We start from the raw sequence: 18,647 nt of genomic DNA, 5'->3' as shown, positions 1-18,647 counted from the left end.
CTGCTGGCTGGGTACCTCAGAGTTCTTATGTATTACCACCTTGGTAGATACCTGCTTTCTGTAAGTCCTCCCACAGGCAGGCAGCCTGCTAGCATATGTCCAGCTGGAATATGCTACCCAGTGTATTCTGTGCGAGCTATAGGCCCTCACTCGTGCTGGCTCTCACGACAGGGTGCTATCACTCACACGGGTCGCTGGAAGACAGCATGTGGCGTTTTGTAAGGGACCCCATTCGTAACGTTGAACGTGACCGACTGAAAGGGAACGTCTTGGTTACGTATGTAACCCTCGTTCCCTGAAGGAGGGAACAGAGACGTTAGGTCCCCTTGCCACATCGCTGTTCCGCTGAACGGCCGGGTCACTGGCACGGCTCCTCAGCGAAGACTTGAATGCGAGTAGCTCGCGTTGCTCCTTATATACCCGCTCTGCGGGGCGAAGCTCGCGATGCAAATTCCGCAGACCAAGGTACTTTGTGTACCATTGGCTCATTTTGTACCACTCGAAGGTGATTGGGCTCTCGGGCGAGATCCCATTCGTAATGTCTCCGTTCCTCTCTTCAGGGAACGAGGGTTACATACGTAACCAAGACGTTTTTTCTCCTGTTTTATTCAAGCATATTCACTGTGTACTGAACTATCTTGTGCTGTTAGGTTTAAATCTCCGAGAAGGAGACATCATGGTGGTGAGTTCTGTTCCAAGACATTCTATAATTAAAGTATTGGATAATTCAGAAATCAGCATGTATAGTCCTCCAGGATACTTAAAACAATATGCTTTCAAGCCTAATCAAAGGAGCGCCATTCTTGGGAATCAGTTCAAGTGGAATATTCCTGTCCCCTTTGAAATGAGTGTGAATCTCAGTAAGAAAACTTGGATTTTCATGTCATGTCAAGTTTTAAATAGCATTTAAATTAACTTTCACATCTTCCATGTTTGTAGGTTTGAACTATAAAGGAGTCATTTTGAGAGCCCTTGAGCAATTCAGACTGAAATCATGTATTGACTTTAAGGCCAGAACAGCAGAAGACATTTCTTACATCTCTGTGGAGAGTCTTGATGGGTACAGTATGGTTTGTAATCCAAATATAGACTGACATATACATATATAGAGATTTTATTTTTTTTTTTTGCATAATACAATCTTTATAAAAGTGTCTGTCTTTATGTTGGACTAATAGATTAAAATTATTTTGTTGATGACTGTGAAACAAATTTCCTCCTTGGGGAAGATAAAGTTGACTATGACGTACATTCTTCTTCTTCTTTTGAGACTAAATTCTAAAATGTATCTCCTAACCCTAACCCTAGAGCCACCAAACTTTCAGACTGGTCTGAGTCGAGTTGCTATATATTTTCTAACTGATCCGTCTTCCTGTTTTCATAAACCAGACTATCAAAGCCACCTAAAGACTTTCAATAAGACTTTCAACATGCTAGTCACTTGCTAATCATGCTAGGAACATGCTAGTCACTGGCTAATCATGTTGGAAAAATGCTAGCGACATGCTAGTCACGTTCTTATCATGCTGTAAACATCCTAGCAACATGCTAGTCACTAGGGCTGTATTACTCGAGTCCGGTCCGGTTTTTATCGCCTCGGACTTGTCTCAGACTCGTTGCGTTTGCACTCGGACTTGTCTCGGACTTGGCCATTGGTCTCGCCAAATCTTCTCGTTGGTCTCGACTGAGTCCAGCAAAAAAAAAAAAAAAAAAAAATGAAAAACTTCTCCTTCAAAACAAAACCACATTTGCATGTCGCGACTGAAACCGTGTGGAAAACGCTAGGTGCGCCACTTTCTCCTTTTTTCCAAAGCACTCTGTAGCCTGCACTCTATGCTCGCGCTCCAGTGGCGTCTGCTGTGGCTAGGCAACCATGACCTGCTCTCCATGAAGATGGAGAAGTTTCAACAAAAAATAGGTGGATTTCCAGCACAAAACATCCCTTGCAGTAGCTCTGCTGATAAATTCATTAAAAAATGTTAAAAGTGTTTCATTTACACCTAGGTAGCCTTAAACTTACCATTTACAATAATGAAATACTAATTAATGTTCTACAGTATAGGGGTTGCAAGACTACCGATTTCTAGTTGATTTTATATATTAAAAATACTTGAGTTATTCAACTACTCATGGTTCATGCTATTGTAAATGTGTTTTTCCAATGTTGAAACCACAACTGACCTTATTTCAACCATATTTCAACGTTGAAGGTCGGTCATGTTCTTCCAATGTTGAAACCACAACTGACCTTATTTCAACCATATTTCAACGTTGAAGGTCGGTCATGTTCCGGCTGGGTAGGCTACGATATTGAACGAATGAATGGAGCACAGCACGCTCACCAATCAAACAGCCACATTCATCTCAGTCTCTCAAAAACCATACCTGTTCTCTACATATTTTATTTTTACATGCAACATAGATAAGGTCAAAGAAAGTAACAGCTCCACGCAATATTATTATCCTAAAATTCAATTGTACTTGCAAACACTTTTGTATGCATTATGGTTAATGCATGCTGGAGTAATCGGTTGTTTCCGACAGCACCGACTAGTCTATGCAAGCCCTAGTACAGTATGATAATGATATCTAAACGTATTAAACGCATATTCCGAGCTTTGCGTGTGTGTGCACTGTGCCAAGGCATTAGTCATTTTAATTTTTGACCACAGACATAATGTCAGCAACAGCAGTATTCTAAAGTAAATAAAATGTAAATAAAGTACATAAAAATAATTTGACCCTACAGCTCCAAACTCAGTTCAAGAGGGCCAGTGTCCTTTAGAGTTTAGCTCCAACCCTAATTATACACACTTGAACCAGCTAATCAAGCTTTTACTAGACACACTAGAAACTTCGGGATGTGTTAAGGCCATTGGGAGCTAAACTTTTTCAGGACATTGGCCCTCCAGGATCTAGCTGTTACTTTGAACATGCTTTTTGATCATTGCAAATTAATAATGTAAAATTATTTTTCTTAGATAGGAGCTGTCTCTCACTATAACATACATTATCAGTAGTTAACTATGTGGTCTTGAAGGGGATCCTTTTTTCTCTCATTTGGACTCAGTTTTGACTTGGTTTTAACCTCTTTGGACTCGGTCTTGACTCGGTTTCGACTAGTCCTGGACTTGGACTCGACAAAGCTGGTCTTGACTACAGCTCTACTAGTCACTTGCTAATCATGCTAATGACATAATAGTCACTTGTTAATAAGGTTGTGTACAAAAAAATGGATTTTTCAATTAATCGTTTTTTAAAATGTGGTCGATTCAAAATCGATTCTCAAGGGCCACGAATGTTTTTTTTTTTTTTTTTTTTATGATTACACTAAAAATTGCTGGGTTGAAAATCAACCCAATTTGGAAAATTTGGGCAACCCAGTGCTGGGTCAAAAAGGGACGAACCCAACGCTGGGTTATTTAACCCAACCAGCCTGCTGGGTTGTTTTTTTATGGTTTAAAATTACTACATTGCAGGGTTTCAAGAACCGAAGCGGGTGTTTTTTATCACTGTATTTCAGAAGGAAAACTACTGTATTTAGAAAATGTCGATTTCATTTAGCATGTAATACTTGATAAGGCAGCGTTTGTGAGCTCAGCCCCGCCAGTGGAAACGTGGCAAATGGCAGCACTAGTGAGAGGGCATGTAATATTGTTTAAATAAATATATTGCTCTCAGAAAGCTACTTCTTTACTGAAACATTAAAACAGACATGACATTCACATACCTCACAAATGTTCATGTACGTGGAGGGCTGCTCTTCAAAGGGTTAATTTACCAAAAATTTAAATGGTCATAATTTACTCTCCACATGTTGTTCCAGACCCACACCAAAACTCTGCTAATTTTTGGATAACAAATAAATATTTTTTATATTCTCTTAAATTTTTGTCCTCCATTCCTGGTCTGGGAGACCAGTATTATTGATTTGAACATACATGTTTGCTATCATATAATTTAAGATTTATTCATTATATAAATATCGGAATGGATTACTTCTCACAATAACTGTGTATTTATGAGGCTTGAAAATACTGATTATCTAGACTACAAATGGATTTAACAAAATTAGGAGAAAATTAAAAAATATATTCATTTGTGTTGTAAAGACAGACATAAGTCTTAAGGTTTGGAATGACATGATGGCAAGTAAATGATTTTTTTTGTGTGAACTATTCCTTTAAGAAAGGAAGACCAAGAATGATGACTCTCCAAAACAGACATGACAACTCCAAAGTTCATTTAAGCTTTGCAATGAAAAACACAAGACATCAATGGTTTTTAATGAAGATGAGCACGTAATCACACTGTTGTTGCATCAAAATGTGAAGTAAACAGACAGGAGACAACAGATTTTATTTTCTAAAAATAACTTACATAAATCTCAAAAGAATGATGCTCTCCCATGTCTCTGGCTTTTAACATCTAATAAACAAAAAACAAACATTATTTTTACTCTTTCCCTGTCTTCTGAAGAAGCTGAGGAAACCACCTCCTTCTCACACCAGCTAACTCCAGTTAGTTTGAGTTCTGCAAAGAAAAATGGGACATCAATGGTTTCAATAAAATATGAACATTGCGATCACACTGTTGTTGCATCAAAATGTGAAATAAACAGGCAGGACACAACAGAAACATTAATTTTCTAAAAACAAATTACTCACATCAGTCTCAAAAGAATGTAGTTATCTTGTCTCTGGATTTCATCATTTACAAAAACAAATATTACTTTAGTCTTAGTAAAAATAAAGATAACTTGATAGAATTCTGAAGTTAACTCATCTTAAACCGTATGTCCCTCTCTTCAGAAGAAGCTGAGAACACTGCCTCATCCTCACATAGTCTGTGATTCCACAAACAGCTTCTGTGTTTTTAACTCTCGTGTGGGGACAATGAAGACACAAGCTCAACAAGTCTGAAATATTACATGCAAAATATACTTTTAACAATTACCACTTCAACAGCCTCAAAATAATTATGCTAGTCTTTACTAAACAATGCCGTTTCCTTTAGGAGACTAATGTATATTCAATTTTACATAAGCATAACCGTAACCATAACCGTCTATTAACACCTCAAAAAGTGCAAATTATGTAAAATCTTATATAAATAAGTTTTTTTATATAATGTCAAGATCCTTTGCTTACGCCTTTCATAAAACCTTCCACCTTTCTGGCTAAACAATAAACGATAAACTTTATATTCTGAATCTTTGTGTGAGTGAAAGACATTACTTACCATGATGTCTTTCACTCGCTTCTCGCTTCTTTCTCGCTGAGAAAATGGCGGCTGCTCGCACTGGAGACGTACAATCTTCACGTGACGTGCGTGCGTGCTCTCCTTCACGTCCGCGTTCCCAACCCAGCCCCGCTGGGTTAAAATCGAGACCAATTTTCAGCCCAAACTGGGGTTAAAACAGTGGTCTCAACCCAACATTTGGGTTGAAAAAAAACAACCAGCATTTTTTAGTGTATTTTATCTTAAAAATGAAATATCTTGATCCTGTTTGTTCAAGGAATGCGACTGTTCTGACTTTTTTCAGCATACATTTTTAATCTTGCATCAAAATTATATTATATTTAACATAATTGAATGCATTAATAATTAGAGATGGGTTCTGTTTTAATGTATCCAAGTGTACCTAAAATAAGAGTTTAATATACAGGTTGTGGCTCTTAATTTTTTTAACAAATATAGTATTTGTAATATATTTATATTCATTGAGTTGAATCGAGAATCAAGTATAGAAAATCGAATCGAGAATCATAATCAAAAATCGGAATCGAAATCTAAATGATTTGAGAGCTTGTGAATCAAAGTAATATCGATCTGGAACATCTGAATCGATACCCAGCCCTACTTGTTAATCATACTAGGAACATTCTAGTGTTTTGCTAGTCATGCTAGCAACATGATAGTCACTTATTAAACATCCTAGCAACATGCTAGTCACTTGATAATCATGCTGGGAAACATGCTAGCAACATGCTAGTAACTGAATAATCATGCTAATGACATACTAGTCACTTGCAAGTCATGCTGGCAACATGCTCAACACGTTAGTCACTTCCTAATCATGTTAACAAAAAGTTAGTGATATGCTAGTCCAGGGGTCAGCAACCTTTTCGGCATGACGTGCCATTTTTTGTTTTTCTGGTTAACCACTGTGCCAACACAGACCCCCCCACCCCTCAGCAAGTTTTAATGTACTCTATATTTAAATGGTACTTAAACATTTTGTAATTTTATATTAAAAAACAATTGGATGCAAATATAAATAGTTTTTTTTTTACTTTTTAAAAATAAATAAATAACAGATACCCAGTGTGCCATATGTGCATGTGTGACAAGGCCAATGCATTAAAAAGGTTAGTTTAATCACCGTTTATGCACTTCTTTAGTGGATGTGCGTGTATGCGCACACACACACCACTCTCTGTGTGTCTATCTGAGATCGCGCTGTGCAGAAAGTAAAATTCAGAAGCTCATAAACTTGTTAGTGTTGCCACGTGACTTTTATTAATCGATACTGAATCAATACTATGGGGCGCCGTTTGTAAAGTAAAATGTGTAAGAAAAACTGGTCCAATTTGGTCAGATTTAACTACAAAACAAATACATTTGAGCAAGATTTAAAAAAAAATTCTGTATGACTATATTAAAATAAAGTAATTAAAGGTAAAATCTAAATCTTAATTTAAATCTAAACGTTAAATCTATGTTAAAGGGATAGTTCACCCAAATAGCAAAATTATGTCATTATGCCTCGTGTTGTTCCAAACCCATAAGACCTCCGTTTATGTTTGGAACACAGTTTAAGATATTTTAGATTTAGTCCGAGAGCTCTCAGTCCCTCCATTGAAACTGTGTGTACGGTCTACTGTCCATGTCCAGAAAGGTAAGAAAAACATCATCAGAGTAGTCCATGTGACATCAGAATGTCAGTTGGAATTTTTTGAAGCATCAAAAATACATTTTGGTCTAAAAATAGCAAAAACTACGACTTTATTCAGCATTGTCGTCTCTTCCGTGTCTGTTGTGAGAGAGTTCAAAACAAAGCAGTTTGTGATATCCCTCTGATGACACGTGGACTTCTTTGACATTTAAAAGAGGATAAGTGGTATAGACATGGGAAAACACCCTCCCTATGTTTTTGCGTACCTATGTGTGGAAATTCATCAAGATACAATGCGGACATTTGCTTCATTCTTCTGTTGATTAAGCGGATCAGCGTCGACGTCAGGTTAATCAGTCCACAGGGATTTCTTCTTTCAAACACAAACCAGTCAAATATGCAATACTTTTCATTTTAGAAGAGCTGGTTTTGATCTGACTGTTATGTAAGATCAAGGTTTCTGACTGTCAAACGAGACGCACAAATATTTCTGATAAAGCATGTTTTATTAACTTTATTTGATAACATAATTTTTTAATGCACAATTAAACGTAATGTAATTATGGTATTTGCATTAATTAAAAGATTGCTGTTTCATGTGTGTTTTTATCAATGTTTATTTGTTTTGTGGAAGATCTGCAGCATAAATCATCTATCTATGAGCAGCGCATGTTGTTATTCTTTTGCATTAATTATCAGATAAAACAGATATTAAAATTAGTCATGTATTAGTTAACTGTGTAAAATAATAAAATATGTTGTGAAAGTAATGATGAAACAGACTGATTTATTGTGCACAATTGAGAAATGGATAATTATGAAGATAAATCGCAGCCCACGTCTCACGAGGTAAATATTTTTTTTCGGAAATTTTTTGTGGTTTCTAACATAATTATTTTATTTGTGTTAATTCATAGTTTTTGTGATATTTTGTTTTATCATGTAGACTATTTATTTTAATAAGTAGTGTTAGGTAGTGATATGTGTTATATGAATGTGTTCTCTTGTTTTTCAGGTGTTGGTCATATGTTGGTCACAGATTTGCAGGAGCTCAGACTCTTTCCATTGGAATTGGTTGTGGATCAAAAGCCTATGTTGAGCATGAGTTTCTCCATGCACTGGGATTTTTTCATGAGCAGTCAAGATATGACAGAGATGATTATGTGACCATCAACTTCACAAACATCATTACAGGTCATTTGATGTATTTACTAGCCCTGATGCTGAACTGTCCATTTAACTAAAAGTAAATTAGCCATTCCTTATGAACAACTACATCGATAATTCAGTCAGTTTATTTATTTTTAGGGTATGAAAACAGTTTCAGTAAATTCAGTGAGAATCTGACCACCACACAGGATACACCATATGACTACTTCTCTGTAATGCATTTGGATAAAAATACCTTCAGCAACGGTAATGGATACACAATCATTACCAAGCGTCCTGAGTTCCAAGATGTGATTGGTCAACGCCTGGACATGAGTGAATATGATGTGATTGAACTCAACAAACTCTATAAATGCAGTGAGTATTTTCCAAATTTATTTTATTTTTTTAATGTATATTATGTGAAATATACTGTAACTGTGGGCTTTTGGTTTGATTGTTGAATATATCAGTAGGACTTGTGTCTGTTGCAAGAAAGACCGATAACAATTGTAATGAACTGCCATGTAAAAAAAAAAAAAAAACTTTCGTTTTTTATGTCAGAGCCCAATCACCCTGTCAGTTTATTGTGTGATAATGACCTACTGACTGTCACACACCTGGACTCATTTAATGTTTTTGCCCCAGTGACCCAGTTTCTGTCTTCCGTGATTAGTTCCCAGGTGTGTCTACTATCTTCCTCATGTGTTCCATGTCCCTGTTAATTTAATGATTCCATCCACCTGTGTTTCCCCAATTATCCTTTGTACTTAAGCCTTGTCCTTTCAGTTCTGTTTTGTCGGGTCTTCATTCATCACTTGCTACTTACGTGTGTCTACCTCTGTGCTCCATGTTGGATATCCCCTGTGTTGGATATATTAAAAGCCTTATTCTGTTTATCCTCGACTCCGTATTCCTTCAGGCAGCGTAAAACCGTGACAGAAGACCCGACCTAATAAGAGAAAATAGAAAACTGCGTGTTCTTCCCTCCGTTTTGTTTTTGTGTTTTCAAAGTCTTTTCTTTTCTTAGTGTTTCTATGGATCCCCTCTATCGTCCCGAATTCCTCATCCTTCTGCTGAAGCAGGAAGAACGCTCTCTCGAGGACCACACCAGATGGTTTTCCTTATTAGCTAATGCCACCAGCTACCCGGACGGCGCGCTCTGCACCTTCTACAACACCAGCCTGAACTCCAAATGCAGAGCGTTGTCGTCCGAAGATGGTCCTCGAGAGGATTTCGCCGCATACGTGGAGTGGACTCTGGCGAGAAATGGGTCACCTCTCACCGTCTGCCCCATAGAGGACCTCGCCAGCCCCATTCCCGACCCAAAGACCAGCCAGCCACCATCACGCCGCACGGAGCCAGAGCCCACCGCAGCCGCAGAGCCCGAGCCATCCACTGTCAGGGAACAGGATCTCGAGAGCACGACTGACCAGGTGTGTGAGCCGGCAACACCGTGCATCGTGGGAGTCCTCGTGGAGATCGAGGGCGTGGAGGAAAGCCCTGCCCACACTCCTGCGACTGAGGGTGAGCTGTATACAGTCTCTGAAAGTCATATGGAACAAGTTCTGGATCTGATGGACTGGTCTACGGAGGTAATCCCTAATATTCCTGTTTCCCCGCTGGTTCCGTCCAGCCCTGATTCCCCTGTATACCCTCTCAGTCTCCCACTCCTACCTCCTCCAGTCATTTCCTCTGCTCCATTTCCGCTGGTTCCGCCCAGCCCTGAGTTTTCTGTTTCTCCGCTGGTTCCGCCCAGCCCTGAGTTTTCTGTTTCTCCGCTGGTTACGCCCAGCCTGAGTTTTCTGTTTCTCCGCTGGTTACGCCCAGCCCTGAGTTTTCTGTTTCTCCGCTGGTTACGCCCAGCCCTGAGTTTTCTGTTTCTCCGCTGGTTACGCCCAGCCCTGAGTTTCCTGTATCTCCGCTGGCTCCGCCCAGCTCTGAATCTTCTGTTTCTCCGCTGGTTCCGCCCAGCCCTGAGTTTTCTGTTTCTCCGCTGGTTCCGCCCAGCTCTGAATCTTCTGTGTCTCCGCTGGTTCCGCCCAGCTCTGAATCTTCTGTGTCTCCGCTGGTTCCGCCCAGCTCTGAATCTTCTGTGTCTCCTGTATTCCCTCCCAGCCTCCCTCTCCCGCCTCCTCTCAAACCTGCTGGTCCCTCTACTCCTCTTTCGCTGGTTCCGTCCAGTCCTGATCCTCCTGTCCTTCCTCCCATCCTTCTCCTCTCTCCTCCTCCTAGACCAGCCAGTTCCTCGCCATCCCTGCTGGTGCCAGTCAGTCCCGCAGCTCACCCTCAGTCCGCGCCATCGGGGCGCGGTGGTTCGCCGCTGGACTGCCAGTCTCCAGCTCCGCCTTGGCGTGTTAAGGCCCTGTCTCCGCCTCCAGCCTCCGAGCCCTGGACTCCTCCTCGGTCCTTCGACCCAGCGGCTCCGCCTTGGCTCTTAGCTCCCTCGTCTCCACCGTGGCCTGTCATCCCACCTGCTCCACCGGGCTCCCTCGTCCCTCCGGCTCCACCTTGGTCAGTCGTCGACCATCCGCCGCCTCGGGACTCCACTCCTCTGGTTCCACCTCGTCACTCCATCCCTCCGGCTCTGTCAGGCTCCTCCTTCCCTCCGGTTCCACCTCCATCCTCGGTCGCTCCGGCTCCACATCGGTCTGCCAGGACCCTGCCTCCGCCTTGGTCGCCTGAGCCTTCTGCTCCACCTAGGCCCTCCGGAACCTCGACGTCCCCCTGGCTCTGCGGCTGTGCTGCTCCATCTCGGGCTCCTCACCCACCGGTGCAGTCTCCGCCTGTCGGCCCCCTGGTGTCGTCGACCCTTCCTTCACCATGGCTCCTCCCGCCGTCGACTCCACCTTGGATCTCCGTCCTGGCTGGTCTCTGGTGGACCATCTGGCTCCTCCTGCTCCTGTCTCCTCCCTGGCTCCTCCCTCCGTCGTCTCCTCCCTGGCTCCTCCTTCTGTGGTCCCTGTCTGCTGGCCCCCTCCTGGGAGTCCGTCCTCCACCGGAACCTCCTCCCAAGTTCCCACCCACGCCTCCCTCTGTTGTTTCTACGGTGCGAGGACGCACCTACCGGGAGGGGGGAGTACTGTCACACACCTGGACTCATTTAATGTTTTTGCCCCAGTGACCCAGTTTCTGTCTTCCGTGATTAGTTCCCAGGTGTGTCTACTATCTTCCTCATGTGTTCCATGTCCCTGTTAATTTAATGATTCCATCCACCTGTGTTTCCCCAATTATCCTTTGTACTTAAGCCTTGTCCTTTCAGTTCTGTTTTGTCGGGTCTTCATTCATCACTTGCTACTTACGTGTGTCTACCTCTGTGCTCCATGTTGGATATCCCCTGTGTTGGATATATTAAAAGCCTTATTCTGTTTATCCTCGACTCCGTATTCCTTCAGGCAGCGTAAAACCGTGACACTGACTTTCAGGGTCTGATTTTGCCTCAAACATGTTTGTTTGCATTACAGATTCATCCATCTCTTTCCTTGATCACTGTAGTTTTGATGATGAATCTCTGTGTCAGATGAGCGTCTGTTCTGCTGCTGATTATGGCTGGCAGACAGTAAAGTCAGTGAGTGGGATCAATGTGACTGACCACACAAACTTGGGCAAAGAACAAAATGGTGAGATCTGTTACAGTCAGTCTACAAATAGTCTGTGAATAAAAATAATAATAATGTTTTCACAGTGTGTGCTTTTTCACACATCTGTAAACTTATCACCTGAGATAATGTCTGCAGGTGTGTCATTCTTCATGCACTTCAGCACTAAAGGTAGAAATGAGGGGGATGCAGCCAGAACGGAGAGCAAGAAAATGACCCCTAAAAGAGACTGCAAAGTCCAGTGCCTGCAGTTCTACTACTATCACAGTGGTAATGTGTCTGACCAGCTCAACATCTGGATCCGAGAATACCAGAATGAAGCAGACAGCATAGGAACTCTCAGACTTATGGATCAGATCATAGGTCTGTTTTTATTTTTTTTATTTTTTTTACACATTACAAAGTATATAACCCTGCATTTAAAGGGGTGATATGATGTTGCTAAAAAGAACATTATTTTGTGTATTTGGTGTAATGAAACATGTTTATGCTGTTAAAGGTTCAAAAAACATTATTTTCCACTAGGGACATGATCAAATGTTCATGTTGCAATTAATTGCTCTTGCTTTAATCACGGTATTATCACAGTATTGAAATTCAGTTTAAAAAAAGTGGTCATAATACAGTACATCAGGTTTAATAACTTTTTTTCTTATAACAAAAATAACTGATCATTTAAATACAATAAAGCAATACAGAAAAATATATAAAGTTAGAAGTTTTACATAGATTAAAGTGCATAAGAACTATAAAGACCAATAGGCATCACTTTACAATAAGATCTCAAAGTTAACCTTAGTTAATGCATTAACATTCACAATAAGAAATAGCTACATTTGCTACAGAAGTTATTCTGAAGTCTTAGTTCATGTTAGCTCATTAACACATTTGCAACTTTCGATTTTAACGTGTTGTTTTAAATATTGGAATACCAAAGATTAATGAATGTTCAGAAGAATTTTTCATTGGCAGTTTATGTAACTAATGAATTAACTAATGTTAACTAATGAAGCCCTAATGTAAAGTGTGAATGAACAATAAAGAATCGAAAAACGTTCAAACAATATCTAGGACATGTTGTAGTCCAGATTCCAGATTAAAATGTTAATAAAGTTTGAATATAAATAGCCTATTAATTCTAAATATTTAAGTATTGGGGCTGTGATAAAAACCATAGCAAATCCATAAATCTGAATGGTTGTTAAAATCTATTTTAACATGTTTTAGAAAGTAGGCAGCTGCTTTATTTATGGGGTTTCCAGGGTAAGGGCTGCATTTTCTGCAGTTTAGCGCCATCTGCTGTCAGAGAGTAAATGTGCTTTCATTCAGCTCATCTCTCAGATGTTCCCTCATATGCTTCTCATGACTGTTTGTTTACATCGAAGCCACACATCCTTAAAGCAGCCTACAGTGGTGTTAATGCATTTTGTCCAGTTGATGGGGAAATTATTCGTAAAATGCATTGCAAATTCTGAATAATTTTTAATATATAATTATTTACGGTATTTAGAAGTGCCTACGATAACAATATTGTGCATATTCATTACCGTTATATATTGCATTACCAAATACCGGCACATGTCTATTTTCCACATACTATACATTGTTGTTTCTCCTCTATGCCCCACCTTTCTGTAACGCATCGATTTTTACAAAGCTCATCAGTCTGAAAAGCAAGGTGGGCTGTGATTGGCCAGCTATCCAGTGTGTAGTGATTGACTGAATGACACAAGTGACTGAAATGTTACGCCCCTCACCATAGTGTGACACTTTGTCCCAGTGATACAAGACAAAACCAACAAAATCCATTACAAACAAGCCATTTGTTGCATCCAGTGGTGACATAATTATGGATTATAATGACTTATAATGTGTTGCTTAGCATCGTGCCGCGTAAACATAAAAACCATGTCTGCATTTGTGATTGAAGAAATGACAAACAACAAGTGCTACTCTACACTGCTCAAAACTCGCTTTTGAATCATCAGTGGCAAATCCTTTACAAGCATACTTACAGACTGTGACTCAGAACAGCCGACATTGTAGTTTTCTCTCCCTGGATCAGGAAAGAGTCTTCCATAAAATGTGCTCCACAAATCTGATTATTTGGGTTGAACTGTTCTGGAGCAGTTTTGTAAATACACTTAACCACTGATTTCTAGTTGTGTCCTCCTATGGAAGGCCAAACAAAGTTATTTCTTCTTTCTTTGCATTAACATTTGGGCAGCGTTATGCAAACTTCCCACATCATGACAGATATGGGGGCCTGTTTACACCAGCTGTTTTAGGGGGGCTTGATGAGTCTTAATTTTTATAAAGGATATCTATGTAGGTTTGAGAGTTTAGTCTTTGCCACTTTAGGGACCTTATCTATTCACAAACAGCCGCTAACATTCCAAAAAGAAAGGGAAATATGAAATTGCATCATATGACCTCTTTAAGATGCCCCTCAAATATTTAATATTACTGACAGTTTCATTTCTTGCAGAACCCCCTGGGAATTACTGGAAGCTTCATCATGTGCCACTGAATGCAAATAAAACTTTCCAGGTTGTATTTGAAGCCCGTAAAGGAGCTGGAAACTCCAATGGAGGGTTTTCACTGGATGATATCAATATTTCAGAGACCGAGTGTCCCCACACATGGCAGATAAGAGACTTTGAGAAGGTTTTGAAAAACAGTGTGTCTGGTAATAGGATGTACAGTCCATTGTATTACTCCAGTGAAGGTTATCGTTTTCAGGCTCTCTTAAAAGTGTATCAGAATTACCTTTCAATATATGTTGGTCTGGTATCCGGTGCATATGATGAACAGTTGCAGTGGCCTTGTTATTGGAGACAAATAACCTTCCAGGTGCTTGACCAGAATCCACACATACAGAAGCGCATGTCCTCTGAGAAAGCTTCACAACTGACCCTGCTTTAGTTTCTTCCTGTGAGAATCTGATAATTTTTCTCTCATATCATGTTAAATGCTTCGTTTTAGTTAACTGACAATCAAGGTTATTATTTTATGTAGCTTTGAAGGGTCTAAAAGCATATTTTGTTGTAACAGATGGCAGAAATGACTGGGACAGTCCTCGAAATAATGGAACTCGAGTTGTCATTGGCAATGAGACTGTATATGTTGGTATTTTTTGGGGATATCAATATGCCATAATGAAAGAAGATCTCCCTAAAAGAGAGTTTATCAAGGGTGGTGACATCATCCTTCTCTTTACCATGCAAGGTAGGTTTTGTGAAGTACCTTCTGAAAGCGATTTTATAAAACATTTTTAGAGAACTGTTGTTTTCAAATCCAGAATACCTTGTTGCAGATATCTCAGTGCTCCGTAAGAACAACACTCTACCCTGCCCTAAAGTGACTGTGAAGAACTTCAAGACTTCCTTTGATGCATCTGTCAAGCGGCGACCATGTGCTACAAGGTGAATATTGTTTTAACTACTGTTAACACCATTTACACTGGATAATAAGCTGCAGACCCACAGTGCCACACGTGACAGCAGTCTCAAACTGAAAGTTAGAGTGGAGATTATAGAATCGCTGAAGTAAAAGGGTTAGTTCACCCTAGAATGAAAATTTGTCCATCTTCTACTCACCCTCGAAGAATCCTAGGTGTATGTAACTTTCTTCTTTCTGAATAATCCAATTAGAATTATATGAAATATTGTCCGGGCGCCTCTGTGAAATATAGGAAGTTTGCTTACTTTAGCAAAGGATTTACAAATCCTCGTTTGTACTTCTAATTTGTGACCAGCGTTTTGTTTAGTTCTCTCTATGCGCTCGTCAAATTATGAATATAACATCCACCTGCACATCTTCCGGTTTCCCACAGTCAGCAGAATTGAGAAAGAAAGTGTTTATTACGTTTGTAATCTAGATATTTACCTTACAAAAATGCATGGATTCACTATGGGGGACTTTATTCACCCCACGGAACCATGTGAGGGACGTTTTATTACAGATGTGGACAACAAACACCCATTTATCCCCAATCGAAAGGCTTGGAAGAGCAAGGACAATTTTTTATATAACTTTGGAATATTCTGAAAGAGGAAAGTCACATCTGATACTTCAAGCGTGAGTAGAAGATGGATGAATTTTCATTCTGGGGCAACTAACCCTATAAGCTCAAAGTGCACTTTTGCCATAGGTTTTACAACAGTCTGAACTCGATCAACATACATCCCAATTATTGTGTCCACCTAGACATAAGATGAAAGTTGAGACAAAAGTATCCACTTAGTGATATTGTGCACGTGTCAAACTCGTCCATCCCCTCTCATCCATGGTCAAGTATATTTTGAAAGCTGTGTTGAAGCAGCTGTGTCCAAGATGGACTGAAACGGGGAAAATGAAATATAACCAGGCCTGGTGGAGCTTATAGTTGTAGTGACATCAGGGTTCCCTTTCAGTCAGTCACTTACGACGTTATATCTGAAAGAGACTGACTAATGGAGTCTCGTCCAAAAGAGCCCAATCCCCTTTGAGTGGTAATAAAACAAGTAAATGGTACACTGTGTGCCTTGGTCTGTGGAATTTGCATTGTGAGCTCCTTCCCACTCTGTGGATATATATAAGGAGCAGTGAAAAGATGTCAGTGCGGTCGATATATGGCTCCTCGTGATGGCCACGATCGCTGTGTCATGTGTCTGGGCTTTCAGCATGCTGGGACTGCGTTCATGGATGACTCATGTTCTCATTGCGGGGACATGACCATCTAGGCATAAAGATGGAGACTTGATTACCTTAAAAGGTATAGAGTCCCCTTGGCCATACCCCAATCTAGGTCCTCTTCTCATAAGAGGCCTACTTTGGCTGGTGGACAGGGTGATCTGAGGGTTACTGTGTGGTCTTCCCTGACGAGCCAGCCTCCTTGGGCCACCTCCCCAACACAAATGCTGCAGCCAGTTTAGTTTCCGGGTGAGTTTGCTGGACCTTCTCACCAGATTCCCAACGTCTCATTCTGAGCTCCCGAGTATGACAAAATGTCGACTGCCACATCACAAGGGGGCTTGAGTCGGGAGGTGAGAATTCGGCTATGTTGCCTCCCCTGGGAATGCCAGCATTGCAGAGTCTGATCCCGAGCTGACGGCCATGCTTATCTGGTCAGCTGAGAGCATTGGGCTTGAGTGGAATCCTCCACCCTGCCCTGAACGCTCGAGGCTGGACGATTGGTTACTGGAGGCTGCTCGTGCTGATTGCCAGTACCACCATCTAATTCCTTTCTTCCAAGAGGTGCACCAGGAAGTGACCAGTATCAGTACTAGGGTTGGGTATCGATTGGGCTTTTTAGATACATACCTGCAAACTCAGAAGGACTGAAAAAGGTGACATTTTCAGTACACCACCCCCCCCCCCCCCCCCACCGGGGGAAAAAAATATTTTTCACATGTGACCAAAACGGTTAAACAAATGCTGTCATTATAAAGGTGTAAAATGTCGTTGATGAAAATAATGACGAAAAGTACTCGTAAACGAAATTAACAGTAATGCAGTGGAGGAGATAACTTAGCCTTGCCAAAATCCTTCAAAGTGACATTGAACTAACATTGTAAGCTAACAACACAATTTGCTGATCTTACTACTGACTAGGCGACACTTCCATTATAACGTTAATGTTAAACATGTTAACTAACAACAACGTTAGAGAAAACAATTATATTGTTGGCAGATAACAGCACTTACCTCAAAACTAATGTCAGTGTCCAAAGTGTGAATTCATCCGCGGAAAAGCTGCCGCTATCTTGACTATGATTGGCCAAATCACTCTCGTGCAGTAGGTTCTAGAAGTAGGCGTGAATAGGCGCGAATTCATCCGCGGGAAAAGCTGCAGCCAGGGGATTTTCAAAGATGACGCTGCTGTTATCTTGACTGTGATTGACCAAATGACTCGCATGCTGTAACACCAAAGATGTTTGTGAAGAAGACCGCAGAAGACCCCCCTCCTCCGTCAAAAAAAAACTCTTCGGATCTACACGATTCACGTGGATGACATTTTCCCATTAAAAACGGCGATTTTCGCTGAAAAGCGACTAGTTTGCAGGTATGAGATACCGGTGCCATATCGAAACTTTTAAAACGGTACTGGTGCCTAAACGGTGCCTGAACCGATACTATAAAAAAAGAGCCACAAAAAACTACGGATAACATTAAAAATATTTCAACTAAATCCATAGCTTTCACACGCTCCTCAGATGCTTTCATTTCCCAAGGTTCCCTTACTCTAAGGCTAATAAATGTATTTCATAATCTGTGTCATTGTTTAATATAAAATCACATATAATGTTTTAACTATATCTCTGTCATTCACTCTGATATATAGTTAAAATGAGTGCTGTCTGTCACTGTCTGTCTTTAATCAGTGCTGTGAATGACTGTATGGACATTCTTTATAAAGTAGGAACAATGTCATTTGTGAAGTATAGTACTGTGCAAAAGTCTTAGGCACATTAGTATTTTCACCCCAAAAAAGGTTTATGCCAATTACTTATATCTTTTGCTGTAGTGTGTCAGTAGAAAATATCAGTTTACATTTCCAAACATTCATTTTGCCATTAATTTTAGTAATAATCTAGTAAATAACAATCAGCTATTGGTGCTGACTAATCAGAAGCCAGGACCACAACTAGCTGTTTTATAATGGTACAATAGAACTTTATATTTCAAACCATACAGCATCAAAATATATGAGATGAAATTGATATTTTCCAGTGCAGCTGACATTGTACTAATATGTATATTTCTCTTGTTTTAGTGATTGTCTGGGCATATTTTCCACTTCCAGTACTTCCTCTCTGATTATATTGGTGGTTTGCTTCCGTTTGCTGGTAAATTAATCCTGAGATTTTGTCTGACTACATGAATTCAATTTAAAAGCAACTGCATCTGTCTTCAGCCTTCTGGTATATTATACTGTTAAACCTTTATTTGAATTTAATGAGATGCTACAGAATACATCTATGGTTATCTTTAATTAAGCAAAAAAAAAAAAAAAAAAA

At 40.2% G+C, this 18,647-nt stretch overlaps 1 pseudogene; it reads left to right on the top strand.

Moving 5' to 3' along the window:
- Nucleotides 1-654: 654 nt before the first annotated feature.
- LOC113059115 (meprin A subunit beta-like) lies at nt 655-18,638 on the top strand (annotated as a pseudogene).
- The last annotated feature ends 9 nt before the right edge of the window (nt 18,639-18,647 follow it).

The sequence above is a fragment of the Carassius auratus genome, chromosome 41, assembly GCF_003368295.1.
Source record: "Carassius auratus strain Wakin chromosome 41, ASM336829v1, whole genome shotgun sequence".
NCBI lineage: Eukaryota > Metazoa > Chordata > Actinopteri > Cypriniformes > Cyprinidae > Carassius > Carassius auratus.
The sequence above is the reverse complement of the archived record's forward strand: the minus strand, read 5'-3'. Positions and strand labels throughout refer to the sequence as shown.